The following is a 26,179-nucleotide window of genomic DNA, read 5'->3' as shown; positions in this document are numbered from 1 at the left end:
AATGGTTTTTAGTATTTGAGAATCATCATTCCAGGAGACTTAAATGTTAGCATAAAGTTAGAAAAAAATGATAAAAATAACAAAAATACACATATTGTTGGGTTATTTTGTGGGAAGGGGAAATGTTTGTTTTTGTGAAAAATGGCTCTCTAAAACATTTTAGTAATAACTAGCTATAGCTGGCACTGGGCCCTTTTTATTGGTGATGGTGGCATGATCAGTGGCTGGTTTTCCTGCATCTCGGAAGTAGCAAACAGGGGTGGTTTGAGTATGCAGTATGACTTACTTGTAAGTTACAAGTCTCATCATAAAGATAAAGCTGACTTAAATGTACCAAAATGATAAACTTACAGTTGTATAAAACACGTTTTTGAATGAAAAACGTGTGCCACTCTACTCGCTTAGGTTCAATTACTGATGATTTTAAAAAGCAGTAACAATCTTATTTAAGGGATTTGGTTATCCATGTTCTATCTTAATGTTTTAAAGACATTATAATATTTTAAGTTGCTAACACACCAGCATTGAAAATACACTTCTGATTATGAAGGTATGAGATAAATTATGATATTTTTCTGGTAACACCAATATATAGTTTAAAGGAAAATTCATGAAGAATCTTATACGGTATTTTGGAGGTATTAGGAAAATAAATGATGTATATCTGTTTAACAGCTTAAGAAAAAGTTGGATCTGGGAAAGACTCATTATAGATGCTATAAGCAAGTTAAACTTTCAATAAGGTACATAGGAGATTTTGACTTCATTTGCCAGGTCACTTTGTTTAGAAAAAAAATCAAACCAGAAATAAACAGTTTTGTGACAGTTTTGTTCCTAAAACTACAGAAATTTTAAATGCAACAGAAAAGAGAGTGGCAAAAAGGGATTAAAAATGTACATGGGCAATGGTTTTTGGAAAGAGATAAATCAGAATTTAAATAAAAGCCACGCATAATGTAAGACTGAAATCTCTCCAGTGCAAAATCGTCAACAGAAATTACTTCTCCCTTTAAAAGATGCAGAAGGCAGACATTAATTGTTTGAGTCCTAATTCAGCAAAAACATTAAGCACATGCTTAATTTGGGCTTAAAGTTAAACATGTGTTAAAGAGCTTTGCAAAACTGGAGCCTTACACTAATGCTGGAAAAGTAATACCAGTGTGGGGAATTTAGTACACATTTTTGGAGTTATCTGCTCAATGGGAGACACTGGAGGTGGAGCGAGGGTGATCTGCCAGCATGTTAATTTCATATATAAAAAATAAACCTACATTAAATCAAACATTTAAATCAAACATTGCAAAATCAAGCTCTTGAAAGTTAGGAATTTGAGCCAGGTTTAAGGTTGCATTGTGTGTCTATCCTGTGCACTGAAGAAGGAAAAAATCTGTGGAAAAAACAATATATCTTTGTCATCAAAGACTGTATCATAATGCATTTTCACAGGGGGCAAATTAAGGTTTCCCAGATAATCTTAATTGTGGCATTTCTTGACTTTTGAGCACTTTACTTTGCAACTTAATAGTTTTAATAGTTTTTGTGCATCCTTTTTTTCAAAGGAAAAAAGATTGTCTACAACTGTAACAACGCCAGCACATATCTTCTGCAGGGTTTGAACCCTCAGCATTCAACACATAAGCCTTTGGATGTTGCCACTGCTAGAAACTCCAGTCCCACTTGAAAATTACATTCTCTGACCTATAAAAGTTGTATTTTCTATTACTATTATAGTTTTCTAATTTTTTAAAGACTTTTTAATTAATTCATTAAAATTATGAGATCCTAGGGGTGAGGACTGTCTCTTCATTATGTGTGTGCCTGTTGGACCCTGATCCCTGACTGGGAACTGTGACACTAAAAACTCTCAGTGATGACTGCAAAGGTTCACTGTTCTTTAACAACAACTCCTAATTGGCCTGACAAACTCAGTCCACCAAGTACACTGGTTTCACAGTAGTGATCCATAAAGAATGTCATATGAGGTCTTCAAGTGAAAGCTAAGGTCACACTGGTCATTACAATCATTGTGAAATGTATGGACAAATAACATGTGGGGGGGAGGGAGGAATGTATATTGAAAATATGTTCCTAAGAGTCTAAATCAAAGCAGGGTTGACCAACAGGTTTCTGCCAGACAAAGTATGTATATTCACCTGTCTGCCTTAGTTCATATGTAAATTAAGCAATGAAAGCCAGCACCATGGAAGCCCTGTTTGCATCAAAAGTTAAGGTGAAGATGTGAAGTCAACATGGAGTCATCACACTAGGGAATAAACACCTGACAGATCACTATCTCTTGACTTAAATCTTAACCTTTGATAATAAACTTGATTTGTTTTCACTATAAATATATCTCAATGCTGTGATGTTATATAGTGCTGATCCTCAATTGACTCAAGCAAGTTGGTGTGTACACTGTCCAATATTTCCATGAGCAGCCAGTGACAGGGGCTGGGTATCACTGGGGGAAAGCTACAAAGGGGCTTAGGGACTGGGTGCACCTACTGTTAACCTGCAAAGCAAAGTGAGGGCTGGCACAGCCCTGAGGAGGTTGTTTAGGTGGTTAACTGGCAGACTGGTGTTGTCAGAGAGCAGACACACAGTTAAACAATGGGTACAGCTGCTTGGCTTTACTAAATTTAAAGAGTCAGCCCCAGAATGCCATGTGGAGGAGTGGGGGAGAGAGGGAGAAAGGTCCTCTAAAAAACAAAATCTAAATCATTGGGTCTCAACCTTTCCAGATTACTGTATCCCTTTCAGGAGCCTGATTTGTCTTGTGTACCCCCAAATTTCACCTCACTTTAAAACTACTTGCTTACAAAATCAGACATAAAAATACAGAAGTCTCACAGCACAGTATTACTGAAAATTTGCTTACTTTCTCATTTTTATCATATAATTATAAAATAAATCAAATTAGAATATAAATATTGTACTTACATTTCAGTGTATAGTAGATAGAGCAAGTCATTGTATGAAATTTTACTTTGTACTGACTTTGCTAGTGCTTTTTATATAGCCTGTTATAAGACTAGGCAAATATCTGGATGAGTTGATGTACTCTCTGGAAGACCTCAGTGTACCCCAAGGGGTATGTGTATCCCTGGTTGAGAACCATTTCTCTAAATGGACAATGCTTCCGCTATGCCAAAGAGATGCTAAGAATAGGAAGTTACTGCCTTTGTGTTCTGCTTGTTTATTGTCATTCTATCATAATATCAAATATTATATCATAAATCATCATAAATAAAATCATATGAAAATATAATGAATATTTGAAGGAAGCTACAAGACAGTTAGGTTTTAATTTGACTTATTTTGCAAATTACGATGTAGAAGAGGAAGCAAACAGATTCAAAGCTGAAGTATTTTAGAAGGATAAGCTCTGTCAGGTAGGGGACACATTTCCTCAGCAGTTTTTGTAAAGCGAATTCTCAGTGCAACAAAAATGGAGTTGCAGGCTGGGATCTTGCTGCTTTATTTAACTGCATCACAACAATGGGGGGAACTTCCACTGAGTAAAACAGGAGGGAAATAAGGGAGCAATAGAGCATGTCTCCACCCATAATACTCTGGATTAACCCTATCATAATCACTTAACTACAGCAGTTGTGTCTGAACTAAGGTATAATCAAGGAATGGGCAAACTATGGCCTGCAGGCTGCATCCGGCCTGTCTGAGCTTTTCATCAGGCCCTCCAGCTCAACCGGTGGTCCACAGAAAAGTTGCAGAACAAGCTGTGCGGTGCATCAGTGGCCACTCACCCTCCCAGCCTGCCCTTTCCCCCCGGCCTTCTCCTTCCACATGGAAACAGCAGTGCCCTGGTCGGAGCGTGGCGGACACTCCCCCCTCCCAGCCGCACCCCTTCACCTGCCCCTCTCCTACTACGTGGGCCCAGCGACGCCCTGCCTGGAGCGTTCCCAGCCCCAAGCAGCGCTGTGCAGCAGCCTCTCCACGCACACAGCCCCGCCTCTTCCCCCCTTCCACCCCTCGCCTCTCTGTATGGCCCGCCATACAATTTCTTTACACAGATGTGGCCCTCAGGCCAAAAAGTTTGCCCACTCCTGGTATAATGCATCTAGTATGGTGAAAAAGGCCCCCTCTGGAATTAGCAGCACTAGTTAGACATCCCTTCACTATTTGGTGTAGGGGCCTGTGCCTTTACCTCCTCACTTGTTGGTGCATTTGCACTGAAATGGCCATAATTTGGCTTTTAATGTCTGAGCGGGAATGGAAGGAGTTTTCTCTTTTCAAAAACTCAAATCAGTTTTATTTAGATTTCTTTGGATTAATCAGAGTATATGTTGTATAAACAAAAGCATTCTTCCTGCTGATTTCTGAGATAGGACAATTTAGTGACGTATTTTGGTAAGAATCCAAACATGAGTTATCTCTGGAATTCTACAGCTCTGCCAATTAATTCCACAATTCAATAAATATTAAATTGCCTCTGTTGGTTAGAGAGTATACTTTGCCTGCTTCCTATCCAGACATCTAAATAACTACCTGGAAGTTTGTAAATAGAATATATCTTTTTTAAACTTATTTTCAAAGATAGGGTATTAACTATTACGAATTTTGAATAATTGTTTTAACATAATTTGAAATGAAAAAAGCCAGTTTAAAAAAATGTAACTATGTTTGAATCCATATGGGACAGTGCATATTTTTAGTTATTATTAATTAATTTCAATAATTAGGGTAAATGCTAGATACATTATGCTTTTCCTCGTTAAAGTGTTTTTGCAAATATTAAATCATGAATCCCTGTGGGGCAGATACAGTAACACAGTATTATCTCCATTTTAATTATGGGAATATTGAGCGTTGGAGAAGCTCCATGGTTTGCCTAAAATCAGAGTGGAAGTAAGCATCAGAGCCAAGATGAGCACGGTAGGGTTCCTGGCACCCAGTTCGTGCTTAGCTCACTCAACCATGGCTCTCTTTGAGATCAATCATACTGATGGGTGTCAGATTGAGAACTCTGGAAAATGACGCCCTCCATTTAACTACATAGCTGGTAGAGCATAGGTAACTGAAGTGCAAACTACCCCACAACACCCCAGTCCTGACCTGAAGAAGGCACCACTTTCAGTAGTGACATGGTATTTTACTCTGTCTATACAGAAACTACCATCAAGTATAGTTATCATGATGGCCAGTTCCTGGTGCAGATGTTTGTCTGCTAGAAACTGGGGTGAGAAAACCAACTCCTTTCACATAAGCATTAAACCACCACTAGACAGTAATAACTATAGATCATTACCATTCTGGTTTAGTATACTTTAACCTATGACCTAGAAATTATAAACTTAGTTCCCCAGTTTCAAACCTTCCAGGCCCTCTGTTGGGGAATATGGTTGTATGTTGTAAATAGTTCATATAGTTCTCGTAGGGCCTGACTAGGTCCGACCCCATTTTGTTTAAAATGGAGTCTGACAAAGGACACAGGCAGTCATGATGCTTGGCAAGGTGCCAGCAGGGCAGGTCTGCCTGGCAACTGGGAAAAAGGCAGGAAGCCTAGGGATTTTGGTGCTGTGTGCATCACTTGAGAGGGTGGTGTGCAAAGGGCTTAGTGCCGAGTGCACAAGAATGGTGCCGTGTGCACAACGCCAAGACGGGAAAATCCCTAGCCTCTGATTGGTCCAGGACTGGAGGGACCAAAAGAAATAAAAGGACACTCAGCCCCTAGAGGCTGGCTGCCCAACTGAGTGGCAGTGTGGGGAGGGTGCCTTGAGAGTTGAGCACTGGCGTGTGGAGAGACAAATAACAGCCAGCGGACCAGGAAGAGAAGCCACCGACAGCAGGACCTGGGACTGAAGCAGACAGTGACCAGATCGTAAACAACACTCAGCGGTCTGAGTGAAGAACAATAGTGAGCCATAAGAGACTTTTGGGGACCCAGGGGTTGTGTTATTGGTCGTTGGTTATTGGTTCACCCCCATCTGTCTATCCTTCTTGATGTTAGTGGTTTTGATTTGTTGTCACTTAATAAATTGTCACCCTGTGTTTTGCAAAACCCTAAGCATTGTGGTCCTTTATAATCAGCTCCACCGGTGATAGATCCGGCAGGGTAAAGACCTTCAATAGAGAGACCCTTTTTTTATTCTGTTTTACAGTAACACCTCTATAAATAAGGTAATTTATTCCATGTAATCTCAAAGTTTGGTGAATGCCACTAATGTCTCTTCTGTTATAGCTTCTGCAAATTATATTGCAGCATTGCCAGGTGTTGGTGATCTGCTAATGCTCTGCTAGGCAGTGCATTGCCTGGAAGATCAAAGTGTCACACCGCTTCTGATTCATGGTAAACATAGCCAGGAAAGAGATTATGCAGATGTCTGCAGATTATTACAGCCTATGCTTTCAAAATGTCCCCAAAAAACATTGCGTGCAATTTTGGATATCCAATTTGGGGTTTTTTGTTCCACATTGTCTTCAGTTGAACTATGACAATTTACATAAGATGAGGATCTGTCCCAAAGAGTTAGAAACAATTAAAAACAGCTCATGGAAGCATAGATGACAGTCAACAACAATCTATATCTGTTTTCTCATCAGCTAAGAAAGGAAGGAAAATTCTTGGGTGCCTAACTGCTCTGGTCACTCTTTAAAAGGCTACTGATCTTTTTAAAAATAATGTTCTAGCAAAAGTTTGTACTGCAGTTTTCTCAAATGCATCTCATAGCCTAAAATAGTGATAAAAACCAGTTCTACTGACTGCAACATTCAGTGAGGACTGAGACAGTTGGATTGAGTAAAATGTGGGGAGGCTATATTGGAGGTCTTACAGGAGTGTTCAGTGGTGGACAGGTTATGCAACTATGTTACGTTATGAGGCCCATGCAATGAAAGCTCTTATGCCAGGCCTTAAGGATGTCAGCAGTTTTGTTTTTAAGGTATGTTTATTGTGTTTGGTTAAACTTTTAAGCATATTACAGATTTAGAGCCTGTGATAAATGCAATAAAAGTTTAAATAAACAAATTCAGAACATCATTTACAAAAATCCATCTTTTAAAGCAGTCCATTTGGGGCCCTTAATCATCTTTAAAAAAAAAAAAATCAAAGGAAAAAAAAAACAGTTGATTTACTTAAACCTGTAAATAATTATTTCAAATATTTATTTTAAGTTCCTGACTTTTTCCCCCTTGGAGCTTATTGAGCAAGACAGTGATTTTTACAGAGCATCTACACTGGTGTTTAATATGTGTTGAACATATAAGATGCAGGTTGAGTAGCACTGCAGAAAACTGCATAAGGATCTATATTTATACAGCAAATGTATACAGGTTTCCATCTGTGATGTTGGGGATGACTCTTGGATTGGGATGGGGAGGAGAATAAAAGAAATAAAAAGTATATGAATTTCTGTAAGTATTTTGGAGGGGTAGGGACTGTTGTTTAATGCAGCAAGGTTGATCCACTGATTCATCACCCATCTAGCATAACTAGTGGAGGGAACAGGGAGTCCACGTTCAGGTCTCAAGCTTCAGTCAACTTTACTCTAACCTTCAGTCAACTTGGGATGTTTGTGGCAATTAAGCCATGTGTCTGGCTCCTATGGTTCTCAGAAAGGGAGCGGAAAATATGAAAGAGCACAGCACACTTGAGCAACTTCTCATGGATAACTCAAGAAATAGAAGTACTGGTCTCTCCAGGAAGCTCTGCCCAGCACTTCCCCACCAGACACAGGGTAATTGCAGCATGAGAGCTTTGCAGAAGAGGAATTTTTAAAAAGAGGAAAAAAGCTGGAGAAGATCCAAGAGAGTCCTGAAGAATGTCTCTGCTTCCCTCAGAATAACATAAATTGAAACATAAACCCTCACATTAAAATAAAATAATTCCGCTGGAGCATCAAAAAGCAACTGAAGTGGGGTACAGTTCTGGTCTATGATTTATTATTTGTATTTCAGTAGCACCTAAGAGCCCCCTGTCATGGATCAGGCCCCCATTCTCCTACGTGCATGGTCAGAAGTTAAATCCTGGTTGTAAACAGTTTACAGTATGAAGAAACTGAGCAGAATATATATGTAGATTTTGTCTGGGAACATTGTGTAGAAATAAATCTCCCTGTGGCTGCAGGTGTTCAAAATCAAAACGTCAACCCACTTCCAACACTTTTGTTTGGAAATCTGGCATGAGCTGTGAATTTAACATTTTTACAATATAGTTGATTGCTTCATTTTGCAGTCATTTTGTACATAAATGTGCTGCTTTGTGAAGTGGTACTTAGCTACAAAGCACAACAGCCATGTCAAGTGCTGAAGTCCATAACCAATTTCAGTGAAAATCTAAACTTTCTGCCACTTGGTTCACCCTAAATGGAGATTTTGAAAGGATAGATGGGTAAGGTAAAAATAGAATTTCTGCCTATTGGTGCAGAATTTTAGTGCACCTGTCTACTACCACTTCTAGATATCAGAGTTTAAAGCCTGCTTAGTTTTCAGGTTAAAATAAGTTTAATGATACCCTCCAACTCCTCAGAGGTCATTTTTACAAAAGCACCATCCAATTGAACCTGCTTGGCAGCTTGTACTCAGAAAAAGTTTAGGACAAGGTCAGAGGAGGTGTTATAGATCAGGATTAGAGTAGGTTGACACAGATGCATTGCACAATACCTGTATGAACTGGATCTTGTCGGGCTCTGGTCAGTACTATCAGTCACTTTTAAGAGCATGAAATTCATAACATATATTCTGTTCAATTTATACTGTCTAGTAAATGTTCCCAAGGCTGCTACCTGAGATGCCTCCATACTCTCTCTTATTGGTTCTAGAACTGTATATGATCTTAACTTCAGGACACATGTTGAATGTTCACATGCCCAGATGAGGGAAATCATTTTCAACTTCCAAAAAAAGGGGAATGATGCAAAATGCAGCAGCAAAATCCTGTTAGATGTAATATGGCATACGAGTCCTGGAGACATGTCGAAGGGTTTTTGTACACTACAATCAGGAGGTGTGATGGCAGCTCACAGAGGCATACCCTAGATAGTTTTGATCTAATTAGCCACTTGAGTATGTAACAAGGGCCCTGGTGGAATTGTACTCAAGAGGCTATCCTATGCTGGCACCCCACTCTATGGCTGCAGTGCTATTATTACTCGAGGTACCTAGATCAAAGCTAGCTGGAGTCTGCCTGACTGCAGTGTAGACTCACCATAAGGATATGTCTACATTGCATAGGAGGTGTGACTGTCGCACAGGGAGACATATCCATGCGAGCTCTAACCTAGCTATCACAGATAACAACAGCGATGTAGATGAGATGGCATGGACTTCAACATGGGCTAGAAACCAGAGTATGCATCCAAGATCCCTGGCAGGCTTGTACTCTTCCAAAACCTATGCCACCACCTCTACAGTGCTATGGTTACCTGGGCTGGCTAAATTAAAGCAAACACAGGTAGGCCTAAACTTGTGACAATCACACCCTCACTTACAGTGCACACATAACCTAAGTGACAAAGGCCTGCTTTGGCAAAACTTGTGGTAAACAAGCATGTTTATTCAATGCCCATCACATCAGCATGATTCTGAAGGATATAGAAGTTCAAGAGATAATGCCTCACAAAGCTCAGGGTTAGAAGGAAGAGAGGGAAAACATACAAGAGACCAAGGAAGGGAAACTTACTCTGGAAAATCTGGTATCCATTCATCTGAACCATAAACTTGGCTAGTATACATGAACATTTATGTTTTAAATTATCCACTTATTTGCCAAACATCCATCTAAGAACAAAGACCACATTGGCTATTCTCCGTTCGTGATGATCTGCCTGATGATGGATGTCTTTTGTGGGGAGTGAGAGGGAGGGTGGAACGTGAGGTCCATTTAAGGAGTGAACCATGTGAAGAGGACTCATGGGAGAGTGCAAACAAAGACTCTTCTGTGAGCTAGACTCAGGGGATGCAATGATTCATACTGGTAATGTGCCAAAAGTTTGAGAGGCCAACAAATTTTTATATTAATGGGCATGATTTGCATAAATGGTTATTAAAATATAAATTAAAATTAATGCAATCACTATAAAATATAAGTGTAATGACTAACTTTACTGAATTGTTTTATTAGAAACATGAATGTCTCTCTGGTACATTCTTCATATTATTCATGTTACTTCAGCTGTTCAAGCATTCCTGAAATACAAGGCGTTTGGGGTGGCATGGTACCACACTCATGCAGGCCACACTGCCATATTAAGATATTAAGGGATGACTTCTTCATAAAGGGAAGAGTGGTATGTTAAATTCAAACAGGAAACTACATGTTAGAAATGTAATCCTGTGCCTTGTGATCTAGCAGAACTCACCCCATCTAAGAAGCAGGTAACTAAAGACTTAAGAACCACATTTTGTATTACTAATTTTTAATTTAAAAATAATCTGCTATGGAAATTTGTTGGAATGACTTTCCCATCAACATCCATGCCATCATTAATAAGCCCAAATGCAACAGGCTGTTAACATAGAAGATTTTAGAACATAAAAAAGGGCAGACTCACATTTTTTCTTCTACCAAAACCACAAAGTACAGCTAGAATTGAAAGAGAATAGAATCTATGTATGTTCACATCAACTGGCTGAATGAGGCCATTAACAAATAAAATGATAGAGAACAGTCTTTAAGGTTGGGCTTTTCAGGTAGATGCTTAATGTGCATCAGCACTAAAATGGCAAAATATTTCATATCCCATTTTACATATTTTTGAGCATCAAATGTAGAATTTAGGCTTTTAATTTAGGTGACCAAATTTGAAAACTCAGCCCTCTGTGTTTAAACTAAAATATCAGTATAAACATGGGATTTAACACAGAGCCTAAAATCAAGCTCTCCTAATATTCCATTTCATTAATTTGAAGGGGGATTCATGCTGTTTTAGTCTTGGCAGCCAGGAATCCATTTTTGTCCCTACAAGGAGTAAAAGTGTTCATATCAGTAATGAAGCTATCTTTAAGTCATTGATATGAATGGATGGTTTCAGAGCATTGGGGGAGGGGATTGGAATACCACTTTGTTCTGTATAATTGCCCTAGAAATTTTTCCTTTAAGGAAAGGAGATGACCATCCTCACTTCTTATATTATGTGCCCCAAAATGGAACTTTTACAAAACCTTCTTCCCCTAATAATAGATGTACTTCAGATGACAGGAAATTCATTTTAGGTAAAGTGGGAAGAGTTGCATTCAGCCAGTTCTCATCTAAATTATATTTTTTTTAAATCTTCTGTTGCTGTTTGCACAAATTTTATCAGAATGGAAGATTTTCTAAAATTTTAAATACCTGATTTATGTACTTTGTGTACTATTCAAATATGGATAACTGAATATTAAACAGTAGTTTCCTCTAAGTCCCTACCACCAAGGAGTCTCTTAATGGTTGTTTTGCTACACCTGGAACAATTCATGTTATTACACACACTGTAGCAGCAACTTGTGTAACAAGCAGTCCAGCTGGTAATACTTCCTGGAGAATATGATTGAAGGAACCCTACTTGCCATCTGCTAGATGGTAGTGTCCTTATTAGTTCAAAGTTGCTTATGAACTTAAAGATGGCTGAATCCATCTTGTAGGAAAAATGGGGAAAAAATATTGATTTAGGCTTCCTTTTATTTTTTTTTCCTAGTAAATCACTGGAAATTCCTTATAAAAGTTAATGATATTGTGCCAGTTGCTAATAGGGACCATTGCAACACAATTAGTTCATAACCACCTGTTTCAGACACACAAAATTTTCCAAATCATCCACTTTCTTAGCTGGATTTCTACATGCTTGACCTGTGCCCAGAAATGATTATTTTTCCACACTGAGGAAAATCTCTTCAATTGACTTGAAGTTGTAAGAGGATAAATAAAATATATTTTCCCTACTGTTAAAAAACAGTGGGAGTAAGTTAACCAAAATCAGCAGAACCCTTACATTTGAAACTGGACTTGAGCATTGGAAAAATATAAACAAAAATGAGCAGCACTTACCCTGGGCAAAGCACATATACTGAGAAGGAATAGGATGGTTTAGGGCAGGGCAGAAGTTCAGCAATTTAGAGAGCAAGAATGGTTCAGAATTTAGGGTGCTATTATGTGATAGGAGACACCTGGGTTCAGATTCCCTATTTAGCCACAGACTTCACAGTTGGACTCGGTTAAGTTACTTAGGGTATGTCTATACTGACGACAGCAAAGTCACCATTGTCATATCGACCTTTCTGGATTGACTGAATTGGTCAGTGAAGACCTGCTCAATCAATCCAGAAGTCGACGCAGTAAAACCACCCCCTCGAGTGTGTTCCCATCAGCGCAGTGCAGTGAAGATGCCGGGCAGAAGAGAAGCACAGCAGTTGACAGGAGTTACGCAAGTTACTCTGTGTAGCTTGCATAACTCCCATCAACTGCCGCTGAATTTCCAGGTAAGTGTAGACCAGGCCTTAGGCTATGTACATCCTGACAGTGGCAAACTTGTCACCGTCAGATCAATTTTTCCTGGATCAATTGAGCGGCAGTGGAGACATGCTTAATCGGTCCACAAATCAATCTATTAAAACCACCTCCAAAAAAATCATAGTGCTGTGTTGACGGGAAAGCACAGTGGAGACAGTGCGCTAAAGGGAAGTTACTTCTGTCAATGGCCGCCAAATTTTGCCAGCAGTGTAGACCTGCCTTAGGCATAAATCGTCAAAAGATATTTAAGAACCTGCTTTTCATTGCATTCTCTTTGCCTCAGTTCCCAGTCTGTAAAATGGAGATAACAGTACTTTCCTACCTCCCAGGGCTGTGGTGAAGATAAATATATTAAAGATTGTGAGGCACTCAGATACTATGTTAATGGGGCCATATAAGTACCATTGATAGATGGCAAGATATTTTGTGGGTTTACAGATACAAATAAATAATGAGAGGCAGAAATACACGCTGTAGCTTTCACCTGTGTGGAGAGAAATAGCTTGCTGTAAACATCAGTATTTCATTTCCCTGCAGCCAAAGGTTCAAGTTTAGTTGTTGATAGTTCATGCTTTCTTCTTTCAGGTAGGTCTAGCTGTGTGAACCAGATTATAGAATCGGGGCCTACAAGTGTAGCACAGGAACAATGAGTTGTAAATTCATGTTGATTAAGTGTGACCCAACCAGAATAGGACTGATGGTTAAATTATTAGAGCCAGATCCTCAGCTGGTATCAATTTTTGGTGACCTAGGTGAGATACCTTATTTGGAGCTTGCGTGCTCACTACTTTCTAAAACTCTTCCACATTTAAAGTGTCTTAGGTTGGTGTATGCAAGAACTGAGGCACTCAACATCACTAGTCATTTTTGAAAACCTTGGCCCAGCTGTTATATGTCTTTAGCAGGCCTTTATATGTTCATTAGTGGCTGCAGTTTTATTTTTTGAAATATACATGCTTTAAAATCATTAATCTGTCTTTATTAATCCTTACACCAATAAGTAAATAAAATACTACTCACAAAAAAACCCACCTAGACATCTTGATCACAGCAGCTATAAACTATTCTGCAGCATTGGAAAGAGTATTCCTAACTAAATAATTGATTATTAGGTACATTCCATAATTATGACATTCAAATGGGAAAGAATATCAGCTTCAGAAGTTTAATTTTTTAGACCAAACAAAAAATTTTCTAGATGAATTTACATTAGTTGATCTTTAAGCTTCAGGCAAAAATAACAGAAGTATTGGTTCTTCAAATTAAACCACTTTTTGTCTCTTCTGCAAAAAGAATGAGACTCCTTTAAAGTCTTGAGAAGAGGAAGACCAATTAGCTTTGCATTCACTAAAAGATAAAAGAAAACTAAGTAAAGCACTGTAAATAATCTGAGATGAAATATATGGGATAAAAATCAGTTAAATGCAGTTTGGAGTAAGAAAGTGAAACTAACAGTAATTTCTTGGCCAGATTCAATAATGATGTGTACAGTGGCGTAAGTTCCTAGTACAATGTAATTCAAACTGGCAGTGGCCACCAGTTCTGAGAGATTGGAATTCAGTACACAGTATATAGTTTACCTGCTGCTGACCTCTTCAGTTAGGCTTTTCTGAACTGGTTTGACTCATCTGTGCTGCTAAGTGTGTAGCTCTCTCAAGTGGCTGCTTTGCAAGTGTACAATATTCAGGGTTTTAACTAAAAAGATGCCAGTCCAAAGCCAGGATCATTTATTGAGTGTAATCTTACCATCACTTACTCAATTTACAAGAAATTCAGGACTCTTTATCCAACACAGGAGTGTTAAAATATGGTAGGTAGATCAAAACCAGGCAAACTTTCTTTTATACATAATAAATATTGAAAAGCTGAACAAACATCTCATCCAGTCACCTGTCAGGCACAGCTCCATTCTGTGGGTAGGCAGAGGTATTACTCAAAACACTGTGCAGATAACTTGCTAACTAAATGATGCCACTGATTAATCATATTAAAAAAAGTACCTAGGGCCAAAAGTGAAACAGGTGCCAAAGTTATGGTAGACATCTACATTCATATTTAGACGTAAAAAAAAAAAAGTGGACTGATTTTAGTACCTGCAGCTTCACTTGACTGTAGGTACTCAACCCCTGAAACATCAGGCTGCTTTTATTAAGATGCTTAAATATAAATGTAGGTGCCTAAATGTAGGCACCCGAATTGGAAAGTTTGGGTCACAATGTACCGGGTCCTTTAACCACCTAGTAAACATGTACATTGAAATTTCCAATATTTTCCTACTTTACTGTTATGTAATTAGAAGGATAACATTCTACTATAATCTTAATTTCCACATGTATTACACTGAAATTGTTAAACTTCATGGCACAGTAAAGATTAGCAAGATACTTATTTTTACTGTAACTTCTTCACACAGAGAAGTATCATGTACTATAAAACCCATAAACAGGAAACTTTTAGTACAATGGAATAAGAATAAAACCAGTTTAATAGTGATATAATACTAAAATCTAAGTGAAAATGTAAAATTGCATCATACATGCAGTCACAGAATTAGCATAGCAGATATATATTCTTAAGAAAAGTAACAACTGTAAATTGTTTTAGGTCTTGTAGAAATCCATTGCAAATTCATCCATTAATATCTTTTTTAAAAGTTAACATTTTTAAATGTTCTTCTTACATGATCATATGTTACTTATCAGCTTCTCTTCCATAAACCTCATTCTCTGAGAGCCAAGAGCTGTGTCCTAACCACATGCTAGTCCTAGTCACATGCTCTTTTCACTGTCACACACTTTATCTTCCCTAAGATCTAAATAGCAAAAGAGAGGCTGAAAAGCTTAATTTGTTAAAGAACTAGAGCAGTGCTCAGTTATTATTTATGTGATCCAGGGTATCAGATATGGTGCTGAACAGTTGAAAAGTGACTTAATGGTTTTTCTCAAATACCGCTAACTAGAAAACAGAACAATTTATATTTCTGAAGTTGCAGGTTTATGTTTTGAAGTAGCTTTAACTGGCATTGTGAAGTGCAGAAAAGTGATTCACAGTGGTAGAGAAGATATACCCTAGCACAGTGTTTCTCAATTGGGGTTCCACAGGAACACTGTTAGGGTTCTGCGAGAAAGTGACATCACGCTGCCGAGAGCAGCTGTTCTCCGTGCTGCCAAAAAAGGGAAGATGTCCCGGATTTTTTGGCGGAGGGTATTGAGTCTGAGTGTAATTTCCCCACAGAGCCTAAAGGGTTCCGCGGGGAAATTAAATTGAGAAACGCTGACCTAGTTGTTTGTATATAATTTGCTTATTTCGACATTTTTTTTGGCCCCATATGTAAAAATACTGTTAAGAGTTTGGGAGGTTCCGCAATTATTTATCGAGTTCAAAAGGGTTCCGTGGCCAAATTTAATTGAGAAACACTGCCCTAGCATAATGATTAGAGAGGTGCATAGCAGAAGTTAGAAGATAGGCCCAAATTCCAGTATTTCCTTTTCTTTTCTTTTTTAAAATAAAGTAGTTGTTCTAGAAGTCTGTCCCTTTGGAGAATTGCAGTAAACTTCCTCCTGAATATGGGTAAAGTTGAATCACATGGGATTTGAGAGAGATAAGGCAGAACTATTAGTGTAAGTCCCCAGATACTGAGGAACTTTGAGATACAAGTGATGGTTGATCTTAGATTTTAAGTAGGGTCTGGAAATGGCTAGAAGTTCAGAGATAGTTATGAAGCGTAACAGCCCTAGATTTTGTAAGGTATTGGTTAATGCTTAGGGAGGAAGGATGGACACTAGCTTGGGAGAACTAATTCCCTGCTCTGCCACAGACTTCCTGACCTTGAACAAGTCGCTTTAGTGTCTGTGTCTGTCAGTTCCCCATCTGTAAAATGCAGATAACAGTATTTCCTTACCTCAGGGGGTGTTCTTCCTGGCTGGGTTGTTATGCAGTGCCAAGACTTTGCACCAGTAGGTGGAGCAGCACTAATACCTGATGGGAGAAGAATTGTTTACATTGGAAGTTCCATCTCCTTTTCTAGGACAGTACTTGCCTTCTTGTGCCTTCTTGGGAACATACACTCATTTCAGGTACGTTTATTTCCTTGTCCCCAATCTCTTCCCCACGCCACATCCCGTCACACAAGATGATGCAATGTCATGTCGCCACAGGGATGTGAACACTCATGACAACATACAAACACCATAACTGGTGACCTCTCCCTTCCATTTTGATCTTTTACAGAGATCTTTCCCCACTGCCCAGCAAATTAGATACAGTGAGTCAGTGAAGTCCCTTGAAATCAGTCAAGCCAGATAGCAGTGTTGAGCCTGTAAACACTCAGAGGCCTGAGCTTTGGGTTCTGCCAGCAAGCTAGAGCTCCTGAACTAGTATCCTCACAGACACCTACCCCCAGACCTGAAAGTTGTATCTACTGAGCCTGGAAAGCTCCCTGATGCCTTAATGTCAGCTCAGCAAGTTGGAGGTATAGAGTCAGGAACTACTAAGAGGCCTATAACCTGATACTCTCCCAGCAAGGCAGAGATATTTAGCCAAGTAAATTCACATAGACCTGCAACTTCATATCAGCCAGAAAGATGAAAGTGCTTAGCCAACTACCTCAACGAGAACTGTGCCTTCATTTCAATCCAAGATGTAAAAGTAGCTGAGATAGTGACCTCCTATGACCTTGAAAATGGACCTTGTGACCTAAGCCTATTCAAAATGGCTGGAACTATTTTGCAAGTCACTGCAATACCAGCACATATCGCTGAAGTACTATTGTTTGCAAAAACTGGTTTCCCAGAACAGATCATCAATGATGTTCCACAGTTTACTTAATCAGAATTTCAGGAGTTCATGAAGTTATGCAGAATCACACATCTAGCCACTGCTAGATGTCATCCATCTTCCACTACTCTGGCTGAAATGTTTGTTCAAATATTACAAAGATTAGTCTTTGAGGTCTGAAAAGGGCACTCAGAAAAAGAAATCAGCTGTACTTTATTACATTAGTACCCAAAGGCCCTTGTCAGAGCAACCTCCATGCCCCATTTAAGAGGTGTTGAATTTTGGTGACTTGATCAACAGAAATCCAAAACAAAGATGAGACAGAGGAAGTTTACCCCACCCAAAGCAGCTGCAATATTGATTGTAAAGGGAGCTGCTGCTGCCTCAACCATGTATGCCTTTCCTTCCATTCCCCAAAAAACATAGCCCTCACATTACAATGAAGAAACAGCTGTCTGCTGGGCCTGGGGCTGACACAAGTCAGAGGAGAGAGAGGAGATTTCTGGGGGTTTCTTTAATTGTCACTCATATCCTGTTGCCAAACCCAGATTCTATCAGCACATTTGATTTGCTCAGAGTTTTGAGATTTTTCCCCCCAGATATATATCCTATTGATACTCAAACACAAAACATGAGTTACTGTCTCAAAGAGCTTAGTTGCATCAAAGAGTTTCTACTTTTTATTTCTTTATTTTCAGGATCTTCAGGAACCAGCATATTTGCCCCTGTGATGATTTCTGAAGCTTTGCTCAGCACTGCAGGATTTGATGGCTCTTAAAGGATATCAAGGAAATTTATAATGCAATGTTTCCTTCAGTGAGGAATTTTCAAAGCTTATATGCAATACTTTTCCTATGTCCTCACTGTATCACAGTAGACTGACTAAATTCTTCTTCATAGCTGTTACTGAAAAAAATCAGTATTAATTTTATAATGTGATAACCAATGTAACATAATACATCCAAAAAGTGATTAGAGAAGCCCCATATATGTCTATTCCTTATCCACATATACAGTATAAAAACAAGACTTGTTTGTCCTTTTCACTACCACTGAACATTGGGCATATTCTCAACAATAACCCCCAACCATTATTCCCTATGGATGAATTCCTGGCCCATTGAAGTCAATGGGAGTTTTGCTATTGATTTCAGTGGGGCCAGGATTTCACCCAATGTCTTTATCTAATGCTACCTTGACTCTAAGGCCAAATATTATGCTGTACAAACTGGCTAGATGAATCTTTGACTTGTACTATTAGCACAGCTTGGAATGTGAATGCCAGGATTTGAGCAACGAAATGAATACTTGAGTCTCAGCTGAAAAGGTGAAATGCGTTTCCAAAAATTTTCAGCCTCTTTAAGTAGTGTTTCAGTAGTGTGTTTAACATGCTAGATTTATCCACAGAGATAGTCCTGAGCTCAGTGTGCCTTTCATATTGTCTTATTTTTTACTACAAGGAGTGATGTCTTGAAATTTCTAATGTCCCATTTTTGATGAGAGGCCTGAGATTTTGAATGAGAATTTTAATGAGTGATATGCAAACATTTTCAAGATTTTCTACTAAGTTTTTCAAAAAGCATGATTGGTAAATATAATAATTTAATTAATTTATATTAATTTAATAATAATAAAAAGGAACTACATAAGTTCATAGAGGATAGATCCATCAATGGCTATTAGCCAGGATAGGCAAGAATTGCTGTTTGCCAGAGGCTGGGAATGGCCAACAAGATGGATCACTTGATGATTACATGTTCTGTTCATTCCCTCTGAAACACCTGGCATTGGCCACTGTCAGAAGACAGGCTACTGGGCTAGACAGACCATTGGTCTGACCCAGTATGGCCGTTCTTATGTTATGTTCTTATTAATGAGAAAGAAGTCCTCAAGCATAGCATTTTGGTTTCTTGTGCAGGAGCAAGCCTTCACAGGGTATGTTTACACTGTAATTAAAAACCCACGGCTGGCCTCTGTCAGCTGACTCGGGCTCACAAAGCGCAGGAAAAAGGGCTATTTAATTGTGGTGTGACGTTAGGCCCTGGGACCCAGCCCAGGCCCTGGGACCCCATGTGTGAGCAGAGAGTAGAACTACTGCAACCAATGTATGTTCAGTCTCACCCATTGAGAGGTATATGTTCTGAACTGCCAAAATTCAGATGACACAACAAGACCATTTTGTAATTAGGCCACATCTTCAGGTAGGCATAGGGCAGATGTACTGTAATGCAGATGTGAAGAATAGCATTAGGGAACAGAAAGCCTATTTAATGGCCCCACTACATCTCCCACTAGGCACGGGTCAGGCACACCAAAGAATCTAGCCCCAATTTTTTAATGTATGCAGTACAGCTAAAATTCTGCTGTTTTTAGCTAATGCTCATAGTACAGATTTGTAAAGCTACTTAAACATTTGATAAAGATGGCAGAGTCAGTACATAAGGACTGAAATGTTATGGGATTTTAACTACTGCTTTGTATTACCATCATACCTAATATCCCCAACCATGATTGGGGCCCCATTATTTAGGCACCATTCACACACTGGAAGAGATTATGCCTGCAAGATCTTATAATTTACATGGGGAAGACAGATAAAGGGAAAGAAGAGAAAGAGGCACAAACATAATGTGGTATTTCTTTTATCCTAAAGGTAACCTTTCCAATTTATATTTCTCAGTTGCATAATTAATAAAAGAATAAAACTTACTAATTAAGGGCACCATCCAGCTCCTATTAAAATCAGTGGGAGTTTTGTCATTTATTTCAATGGCAGCAGGACCAGACCCCAAATGATGGGCTTTTGTAATACCAAGATTAAAAATAGAAAAGACTTTTGAGGTTAAATTCTCAACAAACAAACAAAATCATCCTGGATTATATAAAGAAAATCTACTAAAGAGCTAAGCAGTTCCATAAGCAGATAAAAATGTGTTATGAGGTATATATTCTGAGCTGCCAACATTCGGATGAGATGACAAGACCATTCTTCAATCATAATGTCTAACACTAAGAGATATCAAGAGCAGTCAAGATAAAAATATTCAAATTCTGGAAGTAAAGATTCATTCAATAATTAATTCATTTCTTTAAGGGGCAATTGTAATGTTAAATATATCAAGTTCTCATAGTTTATATGTTCTACCTTCTTTCCTTCAGCTCCCTACACTGGAAAAAACCACACAACTATTTATCAATCCTCACAACATTAATCCTGACAACATTAGGAAATAACTTCTAACTAACTGAGGAATGTTTGAATTGCAGATGCACCAAGGAATAGCTGAGGAAGGTTAAAATTAGATTGCTATATTACTTGAATTTAATTAAAGCTGGTGTTGTCTGATAAAAACAATTAGATTGTGCAATTATTTTGTTCTTGTTATTTTTTAAATACAATATATTGGGCTACATGAGTGACAGAATAGTTTTCTCTGTTGCAGCTGGCAAGTCCAAATCCCTACAGTTCTTTGCTGTTACAAGAACACCTCCTACTGGCTGGATAATGAAATTGTGTTGCTAGTTATAATTAACAGGAAGGTCCCAGAGCCTGGCAATATCAGAGTATGTCCACACTGCACTTAAACACCCTTGGCTGGCCCGTGTCAACTGACTCACAGTTGCAGGGCTTGGGCTATGGGGCAATGTAAATGTAAATTGCAATGTAAATGTTCGATCTCAGGCAGGAGCCCGAGCTCTGGGACCCTGCAAGGGGAAGGGTCCCAGAGCCTGGGCTCCAACCCAAGCCCTAACGTCTACACTGCAATTTTATAGCCTCTCAGTCCGAGCCCTACAAACCCGAGTCAGCTAATACAGGCCAGCCATAGGTGTTTAACTGCAGTGTAGACATAACCCCAGAGACCTCTTCAGGTAAGCCCTCTCTAGAATCTTCTAAGGGGATCCTTGGCATAAACGTGAGACGGGAACTGCAGGTAGAAATCTACACTGAGATTTAGAGCTTCAGAAATATTGTAAACTTTGAAGCTAAACATCAACATTCAGTGAGAAGAATAGGCAGTTTTTAGATGCCTTAATATGCCCGACATTTACATTCATGCCTGTGTTATCTAATCCATCTACTTGCTTCGAATCTGTCATTAGACTCTGTTGTTTATGTTGAATGTTTGTACACAATTTCACTTCAGGAAATGTGGTTACTTTCCTGTTCTATTTCCAGCTTCTCCAATGGGGAAAAAAATCACATAGCTCACAAACCACCTATTAATAATAGAGCAGTAATTCTAAATGACCATGTTTTTCCAAGATTGCAAACATTAATTTATATCCTCCAGGGTCAGCTCTGCTCCCCAGAATCATGCACTGAAGGGACTCTAAATTGCTTGTAATAAAGAACTGTATAATATGTTTAGTCGTTACATTTTTTCTGCTAGGTAAACAGAAGCTCAGTTCTTTTTCTCTGGTACAATTACTACCTTTAGCATGATACTTTTCCAGTTGCAATAGTAATACATAAAAGGAGGATAAAGTCCTACCCTGTTGCTAAATGTGCCCAAATATGTATTTGGAATTTTGTATCAAATGTCTTTTTGCAAAAAGGATCCATTCATGAACTGTCCATTACTGTTAAAGTAGGAATAAAGAATAGCTGAAGAACACTGCAATTCAATACTAGAAAGAAAGTCTGATCTTAACAAACCTCACCAACACTTAAATGGATGACTCAGGGTAGAATACAAAACAGACTAGACTAGAGCAATTATCCATTATTTTATTATAATCCTGCCAAATCTCATGTTTTACAAAAGAGTCATGCAAGATAGTATCATGCCATCTACAGCCATCTCTTATAAACTAGCAGTTTTTCTTTTAAAATCAGGAGCCACTCTCCCTGATAGCTGTTGCATCCACTTGTGCCAATTGCTAACTCACTCTTACCCCTTCCATGTCCAACACACGTCCAATTCCATCAGGTCAAACCACCTTGCTCTATGCTCCACATCACCTGCTCAGGCTTCCTTCTGTACCCCCTATTTTCCTTTAACCTCCCTCCCTACAGTTTCCCTCCCTATTCTCCACTTCCTTTGCAAGTGTGTGTGTGTGTCCACAACATGCGTGCGCGCACGCGCACACACACACACACACCCCAGTTTTCCTCAATCCTATTGAGATTCTCCTGTCCTCCTTGTCCCATCATGTTCACCTACTCCTCAAAGTGTTCCTGTTGGCCTCCTGACCTGACAGCTAACACCCTCCGAGAAGGCAAGCTAGGTTCACTCCTTTAGAGATAATGGGAGATGGTGATCATCTTTACCTAAACTTCTGCCTGAACAAGCTGTAGGAAAGTGACAGTCATCTTAACTGAAGATAATCTGTGGCTTCAGCTCCACTGAAAATAATGGGACCTGGTGGCCATGTTGAAAAAAAGCACATTTTTATGTATTTACAGGAGATTTTATGACCTTTAGTTCTAAATATTTCTTTTAAAAAATTACCATGGTTGCAGATCACCTTAAGATTCACCTCTCAGCCAATTTTTCCATAAACTTAAACATAAAATGGTACCCTGACAAATTTCAGCTAGAACCAATTTCAAACACTTCCTATTCCAAATTTATTACACTAAAAACAAACAAACAATAAACACACAGAAAATTCAAAGGGCATAAAAACTAACATTGAAATTTCACACTGAAAGACCACCTATAGACAAGTAGAGAAAAATAGAAATGTATGTCTGTAGGAAGCCGCTGTGGCCTCCCGCGGAACCAGAGCCTGGGGAAGGACGCCCGCGCTCTGATTGGCTTAACTCACACCCTGCCCTGGAGTCTACCCGGCAACAAAGGGCCCGGGCCGGGATAGGACAACCCGGCCAGGCCAATTGGCTGCCACAGGGCGGGGCCCCAACAGGAAGGGAAAGTACAAAAGCCTGGCCCCTGAGCTCAGTAGGGCCCAGACTGCTGCCAGAGGCGGACGTGCTGCCCCGCCAGCAGAGGCCTAGGCCAGAGCCTAACCGCCAACGAAGAACCCCGGCCCCACCTGGGCCCGGGGATTGGATAGGCCCCTCGAGGAGCTGGACCAGACAACCCGGCCAGGACGACTGGGCCGAGTTACCCCGACCCTGAGCCCGGGGCCGTGCTCTGGGACCGCCAGACTGGGCTGAGACCCCAGAGCAGCCCGAGTGGCGGGCACCCCCGGAGGCCGGGCCGGATTTGGAGGAACTGCCGGCCGCCGAGCCCCTCCCTGCAGCGGGACAGGACTTGGAGGAGCTGCCCGAGGCCGAGCCAGTCCCCACCTCCAACGACCTGGAGGAGCTGCCCCCTGAAGAGGAGCTTCCCGCCTTACCCCCCATTGACGAGGAAGGACTAACGGCACTAGATCAGGTGGACTATTCCCGTGTCTTGGAGGAAGCAGGTACTAGGGTCAGTGGGGAGGAAGTAGCCCAGGGACAGCCACGGCCTGTGGCTGAAGCCGCCATATAGCCGGGGTGTTGCGGCGGGAGCCCCGCCAGCACAGTGGCAGCCGCTTCTGCCACTGCTAGGGCCCTGGGCTGGGACGCAGTGGAGACGGGTGGGCCTGCGTCCCCCTCCCCTTCCCCCGTTCCCTAGCCACCCCAGGAGAATTGCTCTCCTGACCCCGCCTGAAGCTGTTGCCTCCTCTGCTCACCCTGCCTAAGGGTTGGAGCAGCTGACTCCTTGTTCGCTCACCCTGCCTGAGGGCCTGAGCGATCTGCCTCTGCTCACCCTGCCTAAGGGTTGGAGCAGCTGACTCCTTGTTCGCTCACCCTGCCTGAGGGCCTGAGCGATCTGCCTCTGCTCACCCTGCCTAAGGGTTGGAGCAGCTGACTCCTTGTTCACTCACCCTGCCTGAGGGCCTGAGCGATCTGCCTCTGCTCACCCTGCCTAAGGGTTGGAGCAGCTGACTCCTTGTTCGCTCACCCTGCCTGAGGGCCTAAGCGATCTGCCTTTGCTCACCCTGCCTAAGGGTTGGAGCTACTGACTCCTGGTTCGCTCACCCTGCCTGAGGGCCTGAGCGATCTGACTCGGCTCACCCCGCCTAGGGGTTGGAGCCACTGACTCTTGGCTCGCCCGCCCTGACCGGGGGCCGGAGCGAGTAACTGCTGCTCACCCTGCCTAAGGGCGGACTAGTAGGACTACTCACTCGCCAAACGCGAGCTATTCCCTGTTTGTAGGAAGCCGCTGTGGCCTCCCGCGGAACCAGAAACGCTTACAATGTCCTATTAGAACACCACCTTATTGCTGAACCAGCATATCATAGTATGGTCTCATTCTGATCTCTCACAGGTTTTTCAGTGGAATAAGTCCACTGATTTCAGTGAAGTTAATACTGATTTACACTGATATAAATAAGAGAATCACTATCTATGGGGAAGATTCTTCAGTCCTTACATTTAGAGTATCCTTATTCTACAAGCTGTCCCAAACTTAACTTTATTCACAAGTAGACTCGTTAAATCTATGTGACAACCCACATGCATGAAGTTACTCATAAGCATAAACATTCGCAGGTTCAGGACTTTAAGTACTACTCAATATGGGTGGAAAAATCTGGCCCTATGTATGTATTTCTAATCCATCCATTATGCAATAAGGTTTTTGGGCACCAAAAGAGAAAGCTAATGAAACAATTTTTCACAAAAGAAAATTCTGTAGGATTCTTAGCTCCTCATTTTTGAGGAATATTTTTCCCTAACCAAAATTCAAACCGCAGTTTAGCTTTTCTCTTCCCTGAGAGTGCCTGGATTATATCAAATCTCTGCAGTTGAGCTAATTCTGCTTTTGTGTGATTGAATTAGTTTTGACATTAGGCTACACTTGGAACCATTTTAAGGTACATACCATTGGAGAAAGGTGGAATTGTAACAATAATTTCTGTTTCCTTGATTGGGTTATAAATCTATCCAATGGAATCTAAATAATTTAGGCAAAAATATACTGAAGTAAATTGACTTTTATATAGATTTAACTTTTTTATAGAGTATATATTTTAAATCCTATAAACAATACTAGTAGAACCGCATTTTATATCATGAATCATATAGAATAGTAATTTGTTTTGATAACAGTTTTGCTTTGCCAACATTTTAAATTATTTTGTAAGAGCCTGGATATAACCAGAATTTTATAGAACTTTTGTGGAATAAAAAATCTGAAGAATTACTGTAGTTTATTTATTTTCTTTAAATGAACCACACCATAAAACTAGCCAGCACTTTAAAAAAAAACATTTCCCTAGATGCTCTTAATTGTTGGACTGCTGCACTACACTGCTATGAAATGGCTGATGATCACCATCTGGAATTCTTTATTATGCAAAGGGAAATCGTTGAATAATGTATTTAATTATATAACATGATAACTGTAATTAGGCAAGATAAAACATAATTATTCCAAATATAGATTTTTAGAATCCTAGCATGGCTTGGCTGGATGTTTTTAAAAATAGTTTTCCCCCTGCAAGCAGCTAAGCAACATGAGTTAATGGGCATTTAATTCCATCTATTTCTTACCCCAGCGTGTTTGTATACTATATGTTGACAACTGTAGCATGTTTATAGTTCAAACTTTACTGTGAATTGGGCATTTAAATCTGTTCAAACTTTCTAATGTAAGAAGAATGTGGATAAAGCTAGGGAAACAAAAAAATCAGATTTTCAACATTTTCCTTCATAAAGAAAAAAAACCTTTTATCACCAGTAAATGTGATGTGAATAGGAGAGCAAAAGAACTAATTGTTTTTGTTTAATGATCACTGTGCATTTTGCTTGTCTAGTTCTTGTGCTTATGTTGTCAAAAGTGTGTGACTGTAGAATGGGCTCCTTCCCAGTCTGGTCTTGGTGGCCCTTCCTTGGGCCCAGGCTCGGAAGGCCACTGCGCCCTCCACCAAAGAGGGGATATTAGCGTCCGCAGGCTATCGCCCCGGCCCTCAGGCAGGGCGAGCGGGTAAAGAGTCTTTCACCCCGGCCCTCAGGCAGGGCGGGCG

At 40.1% G+C, this 26,179-nt stretch overlaps 1 long non-coding RNA gene across 2 annotated transcripts in view; it reads right to left on the bottom strand.

The window, feature by feature from the left end:
• Positions 1-13,438: 13,438 nt before the first annotated feature.
• Positions 13,439-26,179, bottom strand: part of LOC137164690 (uncharacterized) — a 51,313-nt gene continuing 38,572 nt past the window's right edge. For both annotated transcript variants that reach the window (XR_010923160.1, XR_010923161.1), the window contains exons 6-7: positions 16,344-16,420; positions 13,439-13,789 (exon numbers count right to left, since the gene is read on the bottom strand). This is a non-coding gene — a long non-coding RNA (uncharacterized lncRNA). The remainder of the gene's footprint in view (positions 13,790-16,343; positions 16,421-26,179) is intronic.

Source organism: Emydura macquarii, unplaced genomic scaffold, assembly GCF_026122565.2.
Source record: "Emydura macquarii macquarii isolate MOO-44397 ecotype Brisbane River unplaced genomic scaffold, CSIRO-AGI_Emac_v2 contig_2681, whole genome shotgun sequence".
NCBI lineage: Eukaryota > Metazoa > Chordata > Testudines > Chelidae > Emydura > Emydura macquarii.
The sequence above is the reverse complement of the archived record's forward strand: the minus strand, read 5'-3'. Positions and strand labels throughout refer to the sequence as shown.